Genomic DNA, 20,578 nt, shown 5'->3' with positions numbered 1-20,578 from the left:
CACTTGAATTTATTTACCGATGTATTTGTGCTGCCTTGAGTGAGGATGGCAAGGGCGGTGCTGGTGGGGCAGGTGTGAGAACTGGGGAGCAAGGGGGTTGCATAGAGTGAGTGGGGCCAGGTCATGGGGGCCCGCGGGCAAAGGTCTCCCGGAGGGCCTCCTGCACATGCACCCCATCTTGGTTGACCTGGTGACACAGGACTGCACCTGGCTGCTAATAGTGCGGCATAGCCTCAGCTGCCCAGTGTGCCACAAAGAGCTCCTGCTTGCTCTCCACGAGGTTGTGCAGTGCACAGCAGGCACCCATGACCGCGGGCATGCTGGGCAGGCCTACCTCCAGGCGCATCAGGAGGTGTACGGTGTTCCTGCCATGATTGAGGCTGGCATTGAAGAAGTCCTGGCTCTCGTTGGTGCGTCCCGTGTAGGGGCATTAGCCAGGGCTGGAGTGGGTAGGCAGCATCCACGACGATGCACGGGGGAATGGGCATGGCAGGTCCCATGGGGTGGAGGTAAGAGCCCTCTGCCATCCTGCGGCTGAGTCATGAGTTCCGCAGGATGCGGGCATCGTCGGGCCCTGCCCGGCCTGCCCACACAGACATCGTTGAAACATCCTTGGGTATCCACGAGGGCCTGGAGGACAAGAGAATCACAGAATCATAGGGCTGGAAGGGATGTCAGGAGGTCATCTAGTCCAGCCCCCTGCTTCAAACAGGATCAACCCCTACTAAATCATTCCAGCCAGGACCTTGTCCAGCTGGGACTTAAAAACCACCACCTCTCTAGGCAACGCATTCCAATGCTTCATCACCCTCCTGGTGAAGTAGTTTTTCTTAATATCTAACCTACTCCTCTCCCTCTTCAACTACAGACCATTACTCCTTGTTCTGCCATCTGACACCACTGAGAACAGTTTCTCACCCTCCTCTTTAGAGCTCCCATTCAGGAAGTTGAAGGCTGCTATTAAATCACTTCTAAGTCTTCTCTTCTGTAAACTAAACAAGCCCAAATCCCTCAGCCTATCCTCATAGGTCTTGTGCTCCAGGCCCTTAATCATTTTTGTTCCCCTTCGCTGAACCTGCTCTAACAAATCCACATCCTTTTTATACTGGGGGGCTCAAAACTGGACACAATATTCCAGAGGTGGCCTCACCAATGCCGAATAAAGAGGAATAACTACTTCTCTAGATCTGCTTGAAATGCTCCTCCTAATGCACCCTAGTATGCTGTTAGCTTTCTTGGCTACAAGGGCACACTGTTTACTCAGATCCAGCTTTTCATCCACCATAACCCCTAGGTCCCTTTCCATCGTACTACTCCTGAGCCAATCGGTCCCCAGCCAGTAACAATGTTTGGGATTCTTCTGCCCCAGGTGCAGGACTCTACACTTCTCCTTATTGAACCGTATCAGATTTCTTTTGGCCCAGTCCTCCAATTTATCCAGGTCCCTCTGGATTCTCTCACTACCCTCCAATGTATCTACCTCTCCCCCTAGTTTTGTGTCATCTGCAAACTTGCTGAGGGTGCAATCCAGTCCCTCATCCAGGGCATTAATGAAGATGTTGAATAACACCGACCCCAGAACCGAGCCTTGCGGCACTCCGCTTGAAACAGACCACCATCCAGATATTGAGCCATTGACCTCTACCCGTTGGGCCCGACCATCAAGCCAGCTTTCTATCCATCTTATAGTCCAAGGATCCAATCCATATTTCCTTAACTTATGGACAAGAATGTTGTGGGAGACCATATAAAAAGCCTTGCTGAAGTCAAGGTATATCACATCCACTGACTTCCCCATGTCCACAGAGCTTGTTACCTCATCATAGAAGCTGATCAGATTGGTGAGGCAGGACTTGCCCCAGTGAATCCATGTTGGCTACTTTTGATCACTTTCCCTTCTTCCAAGTGCTTCAAAATGGATTCCTTGAGGATTCCCTCCATTATTTTCTCAGGGATTGAGGTAAGGCTGACAGGTCTATAGTTCCCTGGATTGTACTTCTTTCCTTTTTTAAAGATGGGCACTACGTTTGCCTTTTTCCAGTCATCTGGTATGTCCCCCGATCTCCAAGAGTCTTCAAGGATAATGGCCAAAGGTTCAGCAATGACCTCTGCCAATTCCCTCAGTACCATGGGGAGCATTAAACCCAGACCCATGGACTTGTGCACATCTAGTTTTTCTAGATAGCTCAGAACTTGTTCTTTCCCTACAGATGGCTGCCCTCCACTTTCCCATACTGCATCATCTAGGACTGTCATTGGGAAGTTGACTTTGTCTGTGAAGGGTGAGGCAAAAAAAACATTGAGTACTTCAGCTTTTCCTGCATCATCTCTTGCTAGGTTACCTCCCCCATCCAGTAATGGCCCCACACCTTCTCTGATAACCTGTTTATTGTTCACATGTCTGTAGAAACCCTTCTTGTTACTCTTCACATCCCTTGCCAGCTGCAATTCCAATTGTGCTTTGCTTTCCTGATTACTGTCCGGCATTCTCCAGCCGTATGTTTATACTCCTCCTTAGTCAACTGTCCTCATTTCCATTTCTTGTGTGCATCCTTTTTTGAATTTAATCTGACTAAGGATTTCTCTGTTTCTTCCTGTGCCTTCAGTAAGACTTCTTTAAAATACTTCCACTTTTCTTCAACTCTTTTCCCGTTCATCTTCTACTTACTACCCAAGATCCACAAGCCTGGAAATCCTGGATGCCCCATCATCTCTGGTATTGGCACTCTCACTGAAGGACTGTCTGGTTATGTGGACTCTCTCCTCAGACCCTATGTCACCAACACCCCCAGCTACCTCCGCGACACCACTGACTTCCTGAGAAGACTGCAATACGTTGGTGACCTACCAGAAAACACTATCCTAGCAACCATGGATGTAGAGGCTCTGTATACCAACATCCCACACAAAGATGGAATAAATGCTGTCCAGAACAGTATCCATGATGATGCTACAGCACATCTGGCAGCTGAGCTCTGCAACTTTATACTCACACACAACTATTTCAGATTCGGTGACAATATATACCTTCAAATCAGCGGCACAACTATGGGTACCCGCATGGCCCCTCAATATGCCAATATTTTCATAGCTGACCTAGAACAACGTTTCCTCAACTCTCGTTCACTAACACCCCGGCTCTATTTACGCTACATTGACGACATCTTCATCATCTGGACCCATGGGAAGGAGACTCTGTAGGAATTCCACCGGGACTTCAACAACTTCCACCCCAACATCAAGCTCAGCCTGGACCAATCTACACAGGAGATCCACTTCCTTGACACTACCGTGCTTATACACAAAGGACACATCAGTACCACCCTGTACCATAAACCCACTGACTGCTATGCCTACCTTCATGCCTCCAGCTTCCATCCCAGACACACCACAGAATCCCTCGTTTACAGCCAAGCACTTAGATACAACCGCATTTGTTCCAACCCCTCCGACAGAGACAAACACCTACAGGATCTGCACCAAGCATTCTTGAGACTGCAATACCCACCTGAGGAAGTGAGAAAACAAATCAACAGAGCCAGACGTGTGCCACGAAGCATCCTACTACAGGACAAGCCCAAGAGAGAAACCAACAGAACACCACTAGCCATCACCTACAGTCCTCAGCTAAAACCTCTACAGCGCATCATCAGGGATCTACAACCCGTCCTGAACAATGATCCCACACTTTCACAGGCCTTGGGAGGCAGACCTATCATTGCTCACAGACAACCTGCCAACCTGAAACAAATCCTAACAAGCAACTGTACACCGCACCACAGTCACTCTATCTCAGGGACCCATCCATGCAACAAACCTCGTTGCCAGCTCTGCCCACATATACACACCAGCAACATCATTACAGGACCTAACCGGATCAGCCACACCATCGTGGGCTTATTCAGCTGCACATCTACCAACGTAATTTATGCCATCATGTGCCAGCAGTGCCCCTCTGCTATATGCATCGGACAAACTGGACAGTCTCTACGTAAAAGAATAAATGCACACAAATCAGACATCAGAAATGGCAATATACAAAAACCCATAGGAGAGCACTTCAATCTCCCAGGACACACAGTAGCAGATTTAAAAGTAGCTATCCTGCAGCAAAGAAATTTCAAGACCAGACTCCAAAGAGAAATTGCTGAGCTACAATTCATCTGCAAATTCAATACCCTCAGCTCAGGATTAAACAAAGACTGTGAATGGCTGGCTAAATACAAAAGCAGCTTCCCCTCTCTTGGAGTTCACACCTCCAGATCTACTGATGACAATACAACTCAGCCTGCCTGACTGAGCTAACCTCGTTATCCCCAGCCTTGCTCTGGCCTATTTATACCTGGCCTTGCAGATTTCCAGGACCAGCATCTGAAGAAGTGAGTTAACTCACGAAAGCTCATGCTCTAAACTTTTCTGTTAGTCTATAAGGTGCCACAGGACCCTTCGTTGCTCTCTGATCTTTGGTGACTCTGACTAGCCACACCTGCAAAGACTGCACAAACTGCAACAGAGTTTTAAAAAGAGTGGCAGAGCAGCTCAGAGGCAGGCAGTGGATGGAAGCAGAGGGCTGCTCTGATAGCACAGATCTGTACAAATATACCAAGGAGGGGCAAGTGACTGAAAATGTGGATTAGATATTTGATTGGTGTGAGTTACTCTGGGAAGCTAAAGGAGACAAGTAGGAACTGGTTGGGGACAGCATTTTTGTATCCCTAGGTGTTGAGAATACCTGCCCGTATTTTAGACCTCTTTTGATCCCTGGTAGAAAGGATGGTTGTTGGCGGCTCCACACACACTCCAGGATGACACAACTCCAGGATCCTTCACCCAGGTGAGAAACCAGATGCAAAAGGCCTTGCTGTTCAAGTAACCCCCTCCCAAACATCTCTATGCTAAAAGGAAAGCTCTTGGGGTAGGGCACTGAAGGACCAGAACATACTTTCACTGGGAAGATGCCCTGTCAATGGTGGAAGGAATTTAGCCACATGAAGAAACCGGTGCCCAGAGTTTAATAAAGTTTCACTCACTCAGCTTAAACCATATTCTGCTTCATTCATCACAAATGAAACAAGACACAGCCTTCATTTTCTTTGGCCTGCCACTTTAACTGTTAGCAAAGGTTATTCATGTGAATAAGGTCTGCAACACAGTACACTTATTTATATTTCCAAAGAATGCCTGGGGAATGAAAATATTAAAAAAATCCTTATTTTAGGTGTTATCAAAAATCTTTGTCATTAACTGCAGTTCCACTTTGCATTATAGGAGGTCAGGTTGCCATATGCAAAACTATGCAGACAGCTTAACACTTCCACTTACCAATTATTTCTATTCCTGGCTTGTTCAAAGACTTTTTAGTTAGTCACAATGAGTTGGAGAGAGTGGAGTTTGCATTAATCAAACTGACAACTATCAGGAAATTTCAAAGTTGCTTTATGAAAAATTCATTACAGTGAATCTTAGTAATATAAGGTTCTTTCATGTTTTCTGCCCTGAAATCCATATCTGTTATGAAACATTATGCCATACTTTGATTGCATTTTCATAATTGTGGTCAAAATGGATCTCAAGGCAGGGCTCTTTTTTAGACTTGCCAGGGAGTTAATTGCTTTCAGAACAATTGACCCCAGTATTCTGAGATCTGGACCCAAAGGTGAGTAATACACTTGAACCTATTTAATTGAGCAACCTTGGGAAATAGGTTATGCCAGATTATGGAATTTTGCTAGGCAATGGTTGTTGCCATAAAAGAATAAACAAAGTCTGTTATTAAAGCTCTGTATGTACAAATCATTACATAAATCATTACAGAGTACTGTACATGTATAAGATGTCATAAAATAAATCCCTAATGCATTGCTTTTAAAATTAAAGGGGTAGCCACATTAGTCTGTAGCATCACAAAAACCAAGCAGTCATGTAGCTCCTTAAAAACTGACACATTTATTTATTTAAGTAACGATCTTTGGTGGGCAAGACCCACTTTTTCAGATTTGGAGCGGATAATAAGAATCCAGAGTTTATATAGCAGAAGGTAGGAGGAGGAAAAAATATAACCTGAAAGGGTGGCAGGGAAGCCACCTGTCATTAACAGGACCAGTGGAAGAAGTAAATTAAGTGGGATGGGTGCCATTCCTGTGAATATCAAAGGTGGGTGTTACCCATGAAAATTAATTGCCTAATAAATAATTTTTTTAATCTTTAAGGTGCTATAGGTCTCCTTGTATTTCAACTGTGATTTCATTTTTACTGTCATATGTAGGTGTTTCAGGAGCTCTGACCCATAGGTGTTGCCTGGTTATAAAAACCCGGATTAAGGAGATTTAATGTACTCATTGTTTTCATTTAAGCAGTAGCTCTCCTCAGTTTCTAGGTGTCTTGTCTTCAAGTCTCAGTTTATAAACTTTGCAAAGTAAGGAAAGAATTAAATTAAACATGGGAATGGAAGTTCTGGCTCCCCTTCAGTCTATGGTAACAATCACTTTGATTTAAATAAGGCCAAGGTTTCACCTGAAGGATTTGAATTCTTTTGTTTCTTGCAATTCTTTAAATATGTAGTGATGCCATTACAGTAAACTAAACCTTACCAACGTATATCAGTTTTAAGTGGCCAAAGATGTCTGCAAATAGTCCATTCTGAAATCCATGAGAAGACATGAAAGTAATTGGTCATAGATAGAAATGATCTAGATGTCACCAGTATTATCTCAATTATATTTCAAACAATATAGTCAGAATAACTTAAACACTTTTTTACCATCAGCCATCAAAATATGTCTTCGTTGGATATCTTCAGATAATTTCCCCTACATATTTAATTTTTCAGCACTGTTTCCTCTATAGTACCTCATGAGTATAGGGATCACAAGTTTTATTCTGAGCTCATTGCCATCAACTTCATTGTCACTCCTTTCATTTTGACCCTCTGCTGGCAGAAAGAGAGGTGTAACATCCAATGGAAATGTCATCTACAAGTTAAACCTCTCTAGTCTGGCATTCTCTTATCTGGGAACATCCATAATCTGGCATGATATTAGCCAGATGACCATTTATCATGGGTGTGGCCAAGTTTTTCATAGTCCCGTAAAGTTTGTTTACAGACAGTAGAGCTGGCTCTCAATGTTCTGTGCTGCTATTTAAATATAATTTACCCCTAAATGACTTCTAAGATCTCAGTAAGCAGTGGAAGTGTAGGTAATGCTGCTAGACAATATTGACCTCCCAGGGTTCAGCAAATTTTCTCATTCAGCACCAGACAGGTCCCAAGGCTCCAGGAATAGAGAGTTTCACCCTGTAATTAGTTTTCGCGAAACATATTCAGCACAAGGTTGTGGTATTGGACTAATTTTATGAAGCATGTGTCTGAAGGGCTGTAATGTGGTTATACATGTGTTATATATCTTAGTGTCGATCTCCTTAATCACATTACAAGAGGTAAAGACTGATGTATAAGAAGATGTATGTTTTTCAGACTGACTATGATTAACACGAAGCTTATAATACTGTCTACTCTAGCTCCTCTATCATCACTAGGTAATTATATCAAATCAATTTGATTTCAACCAAATTTATGTGTAGGCAGCTGCCTTGGTTCAGATTGATCATAATTAATTTTTCTGGAAATAATATAAGAATTATTCAGGGAAATCCATTCATTATACTAAATAGTTTATCAAAATTACAGAATCTGCAGTTTTCTAATGTGACTCAAACATATACGATAGGAAAGGATAGCATGATGTGTTTTAGAAGATGATAGAAAAAAGCACTCTAACCCTTTATTTATTTATTTATCTAACTGTAATTTGGGAGTGTTTATTTCTTGCTTAGATTTGTGACTGAATTAGAATAATAGAAAGACACTACAAAAATTAACTGTTATAATATATTGTTTACTGGTCAATAAGAAAAACTTTCAGATAGTTAGGGCTGAATTCCAGGACAGGGTTCCAGATGCAGTTTCATGTCATTGGCCATGTATACACCAGCCCAAAACACCATGCAAATGGTCATTTTGAAGTTTATTAATGAAGTGCTGAAATACCTATTCAGCTCCTTATTAGAATGCCGGCAGCCACAGCACTTCAAAATTGACGCAGTTTGCTGCCACACGGCTCGTCCAGACAGGGCTCCTTTTCGAAAGGACCCCGGCAACTTTGAAATCCCCTTATTCCTTACAGCAGATAGGAATGAGGGGATTTCGAAGTTGATGGGGTCTTTTCGAAAAGGAGCCCTGTCTGGAAGAGCCATGTAGCAGCAAGCCGCATCAATTTCAAAGTGCCATCACTTTCTAATGCATTCTAGTGCATTCTAATGAGGCGCTGAACAGGTATTTCAGTGCTTCATTAGTAAACTTCAAAATGGCCATTTGCATGGCCATTTCAAAGTTTTGGGCTAATGTAGACATTTTTGAACGTAAACCCCATCTTCGAAAGAATCCTTCTTCCCTTTATTTAATGGGAAGAAGGATTCTTTCGAAGATGGGATTTACTTTCAAAAGAGCAGCGTCTACATTGGTTTTCTTCTTTTGAAAGTTCTTTCAAAATTAGATTATGCAAATGAGGTGGTGAATATGCAAATTTATGCCCCATTTGCATTTTCAATTTACTTCATTTTCATACCTCTTTTGAAAGAGGAATGCAAGTGTAGATGCACCCCAGTCTACACATGCATTATTTCAAAATAAATTCAAAACCATTGCATTATTTCAAAATCTGTAACACTCATTGCAGAGGAAATAACACCTATTTCAAAACAGAGATTTCAAAATATATTCTATTAGGACACAGAATGGTGTTCTTTCAAAATAAGCCAAAATGGCACCCAATGGCAGTTTCAAAATAGGGCTTTGTGTCTGGAAATGTTATTTTGAAATATCTTTGTGCTATTTTGAAATAGCTATTTCAAACTATCTTATTTCAAAATACCACTGTAGTGTAGCCATAGCCATGGCTGTGACTACACTAACCCTCCCTTTTAGAAGGGGCATGAAAATGCGGACAATTGGAAATGCAATTGAGATATGGATTTACATATTTAATGCCTCGTTTTCATACTTTTGCAGATCTCGATTCTAGAAGAGCTGATTTTGGAAGCTAAAGCAGCCATGTAGATGGGGTTCATTGGTAAGGAAACCCTGCTTTCAAAAGCACCCTTCTTCCTGAAAAAAAGTATGAAGAAGGGTGCTTTTGAAAGAGGTGTTTCCTTTAAAATGAACCCCTTCCACATGGCTTTTTTAGCTTTCTAAATCAGCTCTTTCAAAATTGAGATCCCACACAAGTAGGAAAATAAGGTGTGAGATATATAAATGAGTGCCTCATTTGCGTTTCCAATCAGCTGCTTTTGCATGCCCCTTCTGAAAGCATGGGGCAATGTAGCCACAACCTTTATGTATTGAACTGAGCACATATAAAGTATTCAACCACCTAGTAGAAAGATTTTTGAACATATGGAAATTAATGAAAAAAGTACAGATTTTTAAGGACAGATGCAACCATTATGATCATCTAGTCTGGTCCGCTTAACACTGCTGATTTAACTACACCATATCTTTTTCGAAAAACAATACATTTTATTTTAAACACTTCACATGGGCTGCGTCTGCACAAGGATCTTATTTCAAAGTTAACATCAAAATAAGGGGCTACTTCTAAGTAGCATGCAGAGCATCTATATATGCTTTCCCTTACTTTGAAGTTAACTTCAAAGTAAGGGACGGTAACTTTGATGTTCTTACTCCATTCCTGGGAAGAGTAGTGCCCTACTTCAAGGTTTAACTTTGAAGTAGGGTGTGTGTAGACAAGTAAGGGGTCTTTCGTGGCAGTGGCCCTCCCCAGAGCATGGAGACACTCTGGTCAGCCCCGGAAGGGCTCTATGGTACCTGCTGGCCATCTGACAAGAACCAGCTCCCTGGCAACCCCAGGCAAAAAGCTGAGAGGGTGGCACAAGCAGGGGCAGCTAGAGCTCCCAGTTGGAGTGTCCCACTCAATGCTGCAGCCAGCATCCACTTCCCCTGGCTAATATGGCAGAATGGGAGGACCCCCCAGTGCTCCCCTGGAGGCCCAGGATGACACCTTACAGGGCTTGCAGTGCCCAGGCAAAGTGTGAGCCAAGAGGGCCTCCTCCTGGATCAAAGGGGAGATGAAGGACCTTCTTGCTCTATGGGGTGGTGGAGGAGGTCCTTAAGCAAACTGGCACCTGTCAGTGAAATGCAGAGACCTATGATAGTCTCACCACCTGAGGCCACCCCACACTGACCAGGGACAGTGTACAAATCAAGATTAAAGAACTGAAGCAGGCATACTGCAAACCCCAGAATGCTGCAAAACATTTGGGGGCACAGCCTGCCCACTGACCCCACTACAGGAAACTGCATAGGTTCCTGGGGCTGAGGGAGGTGTCTGTCCTACAACACGTGGTGGACATTGCCCTGCCTCACCCTCCATGGACACCAGTGGTGAGGTGGGCCCCTAAGGTGCCACCTGCCCCCCCATGCAGGTACCAGACCACTGAGACCAAAGGCAATGATGAGGGCTCCAGTGATGGGGCCCTTGTCATTGCCCTCCCCTCCAGGATGACCAGTCCAGCCTCATCAACCCAAACATCAATTGTGCTTCTAGAGGTTGCAGCTGGTAGGTATGGGGTGATCAGGATGTCACAGAGTCTGGGGACATGCCCCCCCAGGAACTGCCCCACACCCCACAGCCCAGAGAAGGAAGGCAGGCACTGAACATGGTCCAACCCTCACCAGGCAGGAATCTCTCAGCACCCAGGATCCCATGGGGCCCCCGGGCCATTGGATGGCAGGGGAGTGGGGTGGAGGCCAGCAGAATGGGGCCCCCAACCCCCCAGGGAGGGATACAGCACTCATGGGACATCCTCTTGTCCCCTTCTGTCTCCACAGGACCACTGTTGGGGAGCCGCTCCAGCCCATCAGAGTAGCCTGCATCCCTACGTGGCCACAGCAGGGCCACATGAAGAGGGTGCTACTGGGATGAGGAGGGGGCTGCCATCTGAGTGGTCATGATAGAGATGACCAGAATGCTCCATGACTGGCTGGGGTGGAGTGAGAGGTATGGGTGCGCCTGGCTGGCAGCATAGATACCCTTGCCCCGGCCATGGCCACTTGCCTCGCCCAACCTCCTTACCCCTCCCCAGCTTGGCCTGCAGCCTCCCCTCCCACAGGTGCCTGCTGCCTGGTGGATCTGGCCTCAGTCACCTGCACTAAACTGAGCTGGTGGATCCTGGCCAGGGCAGGCACACCTGTCACAGCCCCAGCCATCCCCTCTGCGCAGCCTGGGGAGGCTGAGTCTGTGGCACCCCCACCCCACCCCTACCTCCCCATGGTCCTGGCCCTGTTCCAGCCCCATGGGGGCCCTGGACCTGGGCCAGCAGATGCAGCTGCCACCACTGTGGCTTCCGGCCCTCTATGCCAATGGGCAACTGATCCCTCTCCCATCCTGGCTCCTCTCCAAGTTCAGTCCCCCATCTCAGCCCCCCCTCCCCACTTCCCCTCTGTACAGCATTTTCCCCAAGTACATAGCTCAACTCATTTTATTGTTTTTTGCCAAATATGTTTATTACCCCAACGATAAAGTTCAATGTTCCCACCCTAACCCTGACCTGCTAGTGCATGGGGCGGGGGGGAATGGTGAGGTGGGGAGCAGGGGGGTATGGTGTGGAAGCTTGTGGTGCAGAGGGTGGCTGGGCAGGTCAGGGTGGGCCCTGGCAAAGGTCTTACATAAGGCCTCCCAGACCCTCACCCTATTCCTCTGGGCCTGGCAGCATGGGAGAGCAGCTGGGTGCTCATACCCAGCTTACAAGTCCACACCCCAGCCCTGGAAGGAGGGTTCCCATCTTCCCTTCTCAAGATTGTAGACCGTACAGAAGGTGGCAACCACCACAGGGACTTTTGGGAGGCTGACTTCCAGCCTAGTGAGGAGGCTGCAATACCTTCCCTTCAGCCTCCCAAATGTCCGCTCGACAGTGCCCCTGGCATGGTTTATGAATCTGTTGAAGTTGCCCTGTAGCAGGGTGGTGTGTCCCATACAGGGCTGTATGAGCCATGGCTGCAGGGGGTATGCAGCATCAACCATGATACAGGGTGACATCATGAGGTACCTGAGTGGGAGCTCCTGGGGAGGGACATACTTGCCTTCCTGCATCTAGTGTCCCAGACATTGGCCTTGCCTGGCAACCCCACACAAACATCCAGGAAGCAGCCTCTCATGTCCAGCATGGCCTGGAGTACCACAGAGTGGTACCCTTTCCTGTTAATGCAGGTGCCTCTGCTGTGGTCCAAGGCCTGGATCACCAGGTGAGTTCCATCCAATCCACTGAAACAATTTGGGAACCCCAGTTCCATGAACCCGGTGAGGGTGATGTCCAGGTCCGTGATGGAGATGAAGTGTCACAGGAGCACTGTGTTGATGGCTCAGATGAACTGTAGGGGTGGAAGGAAGACACGTCTATGAATGCCAGACTGGGTGCCCCCTTCCCCTTCTCCCATCCCTGGCTGGGCCTCCTGCCCCATTGCCACAACCCTGGCAAGACCTACACCCTACTTGCCCCATCCCCTGCAAGCTCCCCACTTTCCGCCCAGTAGTCCCTTCCCCAGGATGGGTCTGTGGCATGAGCCAGACTTACCTCTAGCAGCACTGCTCTGACAGTGGCCTTGCCTGCCCCAAGTTGGTGACCCACAGGCAGGTGGCTGTCTGGGGTGGCCAGCCTCCATAGTGCAATTGCCACTGTCTACTGCACTCGCAAGTTCCTCAGCCACTGCTCATCGTCCCAGTCCCCCAGTACTAATTAGTCCCACCATTCGGTGCTGGTGGTGAAGGCCCATTGGTGCTGGACCATTGGGGGAGGGTCGGGGAAGGGGCAGCAGGGCCCTGCCCAGGTCCTGTAAGCTGGTGACCATGTGAGCAGCTTGGCCATGCTGCTCAAGGATAATGACAAGCAGTGTGGCCAGCAGGCTGGACATGGTGGTCAGGAGAGCCTCCTGGGAGAACGCCTGGCCAGGCATGTTCTCCTGATCTTCTCTCAAGCACACAGTCTGCCCTGCTGTGTGCAGCCTGGCAGCCTTGAACACACAGACAGTAGGAGTGTTGGGAGGGTCGCTTTAAGGAAGCAGCTGGCTGCGAGCCCAGAAGGGCTTGTGAGTCATGTGACCCTGCCTGCATGATATCCTGGCCTCTTACTTCAAAGTAGGGGCTGTTGCTGTGTAGATGTTTCCCTTTGAGGTACAGGGACCCTACTTCAATGTAAGGGAGGGCTGCTTTTTGTGTGTAGATGCTCAACTTCAAGGTTGTTTTGTAGTGTAGGCATAGCTATGACATAAAATCTACAGCTAAACAGTATTTGGCACACAGTGCACTCTGGCACCTGTTTTGGTGAGCCACAAAAAGAAACAGTGCATCAAGTTCTCTATGAAATTCAGTCTCTGTATTTTTACTGGGAACTAGAGAGTTCTGAACAGGAAGTGATGGAATAGAGCCAGCCATGAAATTTTGGACTAAACTGCTATTTCTTAGATAATGGTGTTCAGGTGCCAAAACTATAGAATTTTTACCTTTTGTGACTATTTTGGATGGGATTTTTATTCAAATCAGACAAATAGGCATCTCCAGCATTTAATTTTGTCCTTAGCACACTCATGGTCAAAAGTCACTGTCATACATCTATGTCTGATAACGTTGTCAGTTATTACTAAGAAAACAGGCCATATTCTCTAGTCTGACCAATTAGTCCTCTGGACAATAAATTCTAGTGCTGGTATGGGAGAAGTTGTGTCTCCAGCATGAGCTGGTACAACCCCTAAAGTACATTAACTTACATCCAGCACTCAGGAAGTATCAGAGCACAGAAATGACCTGTCCCTTTTTTGTGTAGGCACACCCTTATTTGGACCATAACAAGCAGGAGCTGGCAAAGGATCTATCCAGACGCCTAGGTAATCAGATTTTTAGGTTGCTCTGTGCCATCCCAGATGAGGCCAGAATTTAACCTTACCTATGTGAAGAACAATATATTTTCAAAGAAAGACAATAGGAAAAAAGAGTTTCCTTACCTACATGATGAAATTTACTGACTTATCTATACATAAATTTACTGACATTATCCTACTTCTAAGAGTGAAGGTTATAATTTCTAAAAACACCTACCTTCCACTATAAGATGTGCCTCCGGGCTTATCTCCACGGAGAAAATTCATAGCATAAACGTACTACTGTATTTATTCTGCTATACTTCTTGTTTTAGGTAAACTTATATTACCTTCAAAGTGATTTAACACAAAAGCCATGTCTGCACATGCCCCTCCCTTTTGGAACAGGCATGTTAATGAGGCACTGACATTCATATTCAGTGCCTCACTAGCATAGTGGCAGCCAGTTGCACTTCAAAAGTTCTGCTTTTGAAATGTAGGCCAGCTGTATAGACACAAGCGCCAAAACATAAACCCCACACTTCAAAATTCCCTTATTCCCAAGCCAACCAAATAGTAAAAAAGGGATTCATATCCAGAATAAGAATGCCCACCTGGGCTACATCTACACAAGAGGGATTTTCCAGAAAAAAAACTGGGCTTTTGTCATAAAAATCTGCTAAGCAGCTACACACAAAATGTACTTTGTCAACAATGGTCGACAAAACTCAGCACTTCTGCCGGCAGCATTAGACCACTCTGGATTCAGGTATAACAACTTTTTTGACAGTTTTCTGTTGACAAAACAGCTGTGTACATGGTCCAGGGCCCTTTTCTCGACAGTTAGGCGTTCTAGTTCACTGGACAGCCCTGTTTGCTGAGCTTCCTGTTGGCTGTTCTGTCAAGAGATGGCCAGGAGGTCTGGCTGCTCTGTCAACACAGCAGATTGCTCTTTTGATCGTCTTTTATGTGTAGATACTATCTGTCGACAGAAGTTTTATTGGGAAATCCCTTCCAACTGTCACTTCTGATGACAGATGCGTCTCGTGTAGACATAGATGTAGAGAATTATGCTTGTATAACTATAGCAGTACAATTATACCAGTCTAGTTATGCTGCTAAATTATTGTATGTAGATTAGTCCTGTCTCTTAAAGGCAAATGTTAAACATAAGTGAATTAATCCCAAATGACTTAAAAGCCTAATTCCAGTTTTTAAACAGCTGAAAGAAAGTCAATGTCTAGTAGGGGCCCTTTAATTTTTTAACCAGAATATAGAAGCAGAAGTATCTGTGTTTTGAAAAAAAAATCATAGTTATGATGGTGATTGACAACGCTACTAACAATAGTACTAATAATGACTCACAGAATAATTTTTCAGGGTTATCTCAAATCATTAGAAAAAAATAGTGCATTTAACTGATGTTAACAAATTATGATAGTCAGGTGCCACCACTGCTGCCAGAAAAGTAGCTGTTTGCATCTGAAGGTAAATCACAAAGATGCAGGCATTGGAGGTGCTAAGGCAAAATTATGAGAAACAAAAATACTAAAACAAACAAGTTTTACAGGTTGTCAATGTACACCTAGCAGACAATTTCTTGTGAATGATGTAAAACTCTGCCCAACACTCATTAGATCAGCAATGACAGTTACTTTTGTCCAAGAGGAATCAATCCTAGACAGGGAAGGAATTGCATTTCTAGGTATATTAATCTCTCACTACTTGGATCAGTCATGTCTACTCAGGATTTTGTCAGAAGATCGGTCATGGAGTTCAAGAAAGATAATTGGGCTAGGTGATTGTTTAACTAGAAATATACTTCCTAAAAACACTGAAACAATGAAAAAATATCTATCTCAGTTAAAAGATAAATGTTTTGGACCAGATCCCTCAACCAATTTAGACTTAGCTCTGATTTCAGTGGAACTAAGCCAAACTACAGAAGCCTATAATTTATGCCTATGAGTTGACTAAAAAACTCATTTACTTTTTCTTTTTTGGTAAAGATGTTTTGAGGTGCTGTCTTCAACAATCTAATCATCAGATGTTCTGACTTGGTTTTATTGCACTGACAAGAGTATTTTATAAAATTTAGCTGTTGTTGGGGATAAGTTTTCAGTTATAATTTACTGGGATTTTTTAAAAGAGATTAGCAATGCTAAAAATGATTGCCTGGATATTTATGCATTTAATAATCAGACTGAATACTTTGCCCCAAATATATTTAAAATGTCACCCATTAAATAATGGTGACCTCTAAAAGTTAAATAAAAGCACTAACTTTGTTTTTGAGGTTGCCAGAAATTTAATAAAATAAAATAACAGTTGGATCTACTGGACTTAAATTCTGGGGAAAAGGCTCCCTAGTCATACGTGAAAAATGTAACTGTGTAGGGTACCCAAAACTGAGGCACCACATTTTCAGGTTCCCCTGGGCAGCCTTGTGTTCTTTTGTACCTGAGGATATGCCTATGAAGGTTCCTATCTAGTTCTTCCTCATGGATGCTCTCTTCTATCCACTGCAGGACATGTCAATGCCCCCTTTTCCTCACCCATCTGATCCTCTCCAACAGCAGCAGCCAGCCAATGACAGGTCCCTGTTGCCAGACTAGCAGCAGAAAGAAGTTCCTGGCCACTGCAGCTTAGCTCCAGCTCCAGTGAAGCCCCTGAACATTACTAAAAGCTACATGAGAAGGAGTCAGCATGGAAGGGGGGTATTAGGGAAGACCTGAGCTGACACCACCCACTAGAAGCCTCATTGGTGGGGAAAGGAGGGAAGCTCTAGGCCCCTTACAAAGCCACACTTTGGAGACAGAAGCCCCAGACTCTCAGCAGAAACTGTGCGCACAGTGGGGGAAGCCACAGGCTGCTGGCAGAAGCCTTGTGGTAGGGGGAAGAACCAAGCCCCTGGCAGAACACACGCAGGCGGTGGATGGGGGAAGAAGCAACAGGCCCCTGGCAGAAGCTGCTCTTCAGAGAGGTGGGCACAATTGCCTAAAGCCCTGATAATAACCCTGGCTCCATGTCCGGGGTCCTTGGTATGTTTTCAACTGAAAGCAGATTATAGAAGATATGTTAAAAATAACAGAAGATGAAATCACACTTGCCTACTGTACTTCATGGACAGAAATCTCATTGGAGCCCAGTTCGATCACAGGTTCATTTCTTGTGCTGATGAGCCATATCCTCAGCCAGCACATGTCTTCATCCAAGTCAATTGGAGCTACAATGAAGGATAAAATTTTATCACAGATGGTTTTTTTTAAGTAAAAGTGATAGACAGATCTCAGGCAATAAGAAAATACCAGTGAAGCCTGTGACTTGTCCACAACTTCAATTAAAAATGTTTGCAACAAAATGGGGAGTTTTAAAGTCCTGTCACCAGCATCTGTGCAATTGTGGAGGTCCCAATATCTCGAGAAGTGTGGGTTCTCATAGTTCCCACCCATCATAGACTGAAGTTACAGAGGTCTCTGTAAACCCCATGAAAAAATTGTAGCTTCAGTCATAATTAATAATGACACATTTTTGTGCTTCAGGGTTTTAATCAATATGTATTTGAGATAAGAATAAATCACCATGCAATCACAGAATATTCTCTTTCTTCCTACTCTGGGATTCCTTCTCCTTCTTGTGGAGCATCTGTTGGTCACTATCAGCAGCATGATACTAAACTTGGGTGGGTCTCAGGTTTGACACTATATGGCAGTTATGGTGTTCCCGTGACAACTGCTTCCACAATATGTCATGGCAGGTTGTTCTGCAGATATTTGCTTTGTAAAATCTAGACATATTACTGTAAAACCTGCAAGAATTGTTCATTATATTCTTCAAGTTGCGTTTTTTTTAAATAGCTCTATAATTTCACCAAGTGAATTATGTGTAAGCTACTGTGTAATTTCAGTTTGACAGTGATCAGAAGAATCAGAATCATGGACTAGAGGAGACTACAACAGGTCGTATAGTTCATACCATTTCAATACAAAGTTAAATGTCACCTAGACTATCCCTGAGAGGCATTTGTGCAACGTGATCTAAAAAAAACCTCTAAAGATGGAGATTTCCCAAACACCTTGGCTACTTTTACACTGACTCATAATGCTGGCAGCTCGATGCAAATGAGCGTTCTTGAAATAGCAAAGCAACTGAAAGTAATTCTTCCACTTTACACAGAGCTGATAAGTCCACAGCTGAAGTGCTGTAACCAGTCGTGGGCACTACGTTTTAGAATAAATGTGGACAAACTGGAGAAGATCCAGAGGGAGAGCAACAAAATGATTAAAGGTCTCAAACATAGCCAACAATGAAAGATTTTAAAATAATGTTTCTTTTAGCATGGAAAAGAAAAGACAGAGGCTGCTGCCAGCAGAAAACGAGCAGTGTGAATGTTGTTCTGCCAGTGAAAACCCCCTTTGTCAGCAGCCCCTTATGCCTGATTTCTTTCAAGTCATAATGGGCTGCCAACAAAGGAAATTTTCGCCAGCAGAACCTCAAATACACTGCTTATTTTCTGCCTGCAGCAGCCTCTGTCAGCAGGGGGATGTCGCGCGAATATGAAAATGAACTGCACAAATATACTAATGAGGGCCATTTGCAATTTAAAAACAACTCATTTGCATCAAGCTGCTGGCACTATAGGTCAGTGTAAATGTAGCCCTTAGGTGCTTAACTGCCCTTATAGTTACAATTTTTTTTCCTGATGTCTAACCTAAATCTCTTTTGCTCTGACCAAGCCTGTTACTTCGTATCCTGTGCGATAGGGATAAGGATTAAAAATCGTCACCTTCACTTTATCACCATATTTTACATACTTGAAAACTATTGTCATGTCTGCCTTCAGTCTTTTTCTTTTCCTTGCTGAACAAAGCATTACTTTAAAATCTTTCATTGTAGGCCACGTTTGGGACATTTAATCATTTTGTTTCTCTCCCTCTGGATCGTTTCCAGTTTGTCCACATCATTCTAAAACATAGTGTCCAGAACTGGATACAGCATTTTAGCTGTGGACTTAACAGCTCTGTGTAAAGTGGAAGAATTACTTGAATCTTGCTTATAACATTTCTGCTAATACAACTCCAAATGATGTTCATGTTCTGAAACAACATTTCACTATTAACTCAAATTTAGTTTGTGATTGACTATAACCTTGAGATCTTTTATTGGGTAACTATTTGTTATTTTAATGTCTGTGGAATAAACTATTCATTCCAAAAGGTAGTACCTTGCATTTGTCCTTCTTGAATTGAATCTTTTTTTTTTCAGACAATTTCTCCAATTTTTCAAAATGACCTTGGTATCACCTACAAACTGCATATTTTTACCCATTATGCCATTGTCCAAATAATGTCATGGTATTGAACAGGACTGGTACAAGGAAATATATGCCCTTCCAAATTGACAGTAAACTATTTATACCTTTTCTGTAAGTATGGTTTTTCCAACAGGTTGTGTAGCCCTCCTTGCAATAGGTTCATGCAGGTTACATTTCCCTAGTTTTATTATGAGAAGGTCAAGGGAGACAATATCAAAATTTTTGCTAAATTGAAGATATTACATCTTCTGCTTTCATCCCCGCATCAACAAGGTATATTACCCTGTTAGAGAAGAATATTAGATTGGTTTGGCATGATTTCTTCTTGAGAAATCTATGCTGATTCCTAATTCTCACATTATTTTCTAGGTATGTATAGATTGATTGTTTGATTATTTGTTTCATTATCTTTCCAGATAACAAGTTGTGTTGATGAATCTATAATTCCTTAAATGATCTTTATTCCCTTTCTACAGATAAAATATTTGCCCTTTTACAGTCTTCTGGGCTCTCTTCTGTTCTTTACAAGTTCTCAGAGATTGTGATTAATGGTTAAGATATTGCTTCAGACAGTTCATTTAGTATTCTAGGATATATTTCATCAGGTCCTGCCAACTCAAAGACATCTAATTTTCCTAAGCAATTCTTAATTTTTTTTACTTATTTTAATGTCATCTCCTATACAATATGTTAGTTGTCCACTCAGAGATGAACCTTTTGGTGGAATTGTAGAGCTGTTGATTAATTTTAGTTAATTGATGTGATTAACTCAAAGGTCATAACAAACAAAAATTAATTGTGACTATTCAGACTATTAAACAGGATACTCATTTCAAATGATTAAATATTTTGGATGTTTTCTACATATTCAAATATATTGATTTCAGATACAACAAAGAATACAGAGCTTAGAGTGCTACATTTATATTTCATTATAAATATTTGGTCTGTGAAAACAAACAAAAGAAATAGTATCTTTCAGTTCCAGTCATCCAAGTGCTTTAGCGGGCAATCTTTATCATGAAACTGTAACTTACAAACATAAGGCATTTTTTTTTTTTGGTTCACAGCTGCACTCATAAACTAAACAAAGTAAATCTTTAGTGCCTATAAGTCCTCATTTATACTTCTTGCTCAGTAAATAGCTAAGTCAAAGTAGTTTATTTACATTTACTGGAGATGATACAACTTTCTTCTCATTTACAATGTCACCTGAAAGCGAGAATACCCACTTCTATGGCACTTTTGTAGCTGGCAATGCAATATATTTACATACCATTCCAAAGGCCTTGCTTCCATGCTAATGGATGTCATTAAAAATAATTACATTTGTTACT

The sequence above is a fragment of the Carettochelys insculpta genome, chromosome 1 (assembly GCF_033958435.1).
Source record: "Carettochelys insculpta isolate YL-2023 chromosome 1, ASM3395843v1, whole genome shotgun sequence".
Classification (NCBI taxonomy): domain Eukaryota; kingdom Metazoa; phylum Chordata; order Testudines; family Carettochelyidae; genus Carettochelys; species Carettochelys insculpta.
The sequence above is the reverse complement of the archived record's forward strand: the minus strand, read 5'-3'. Positions refer to the sequence as shown.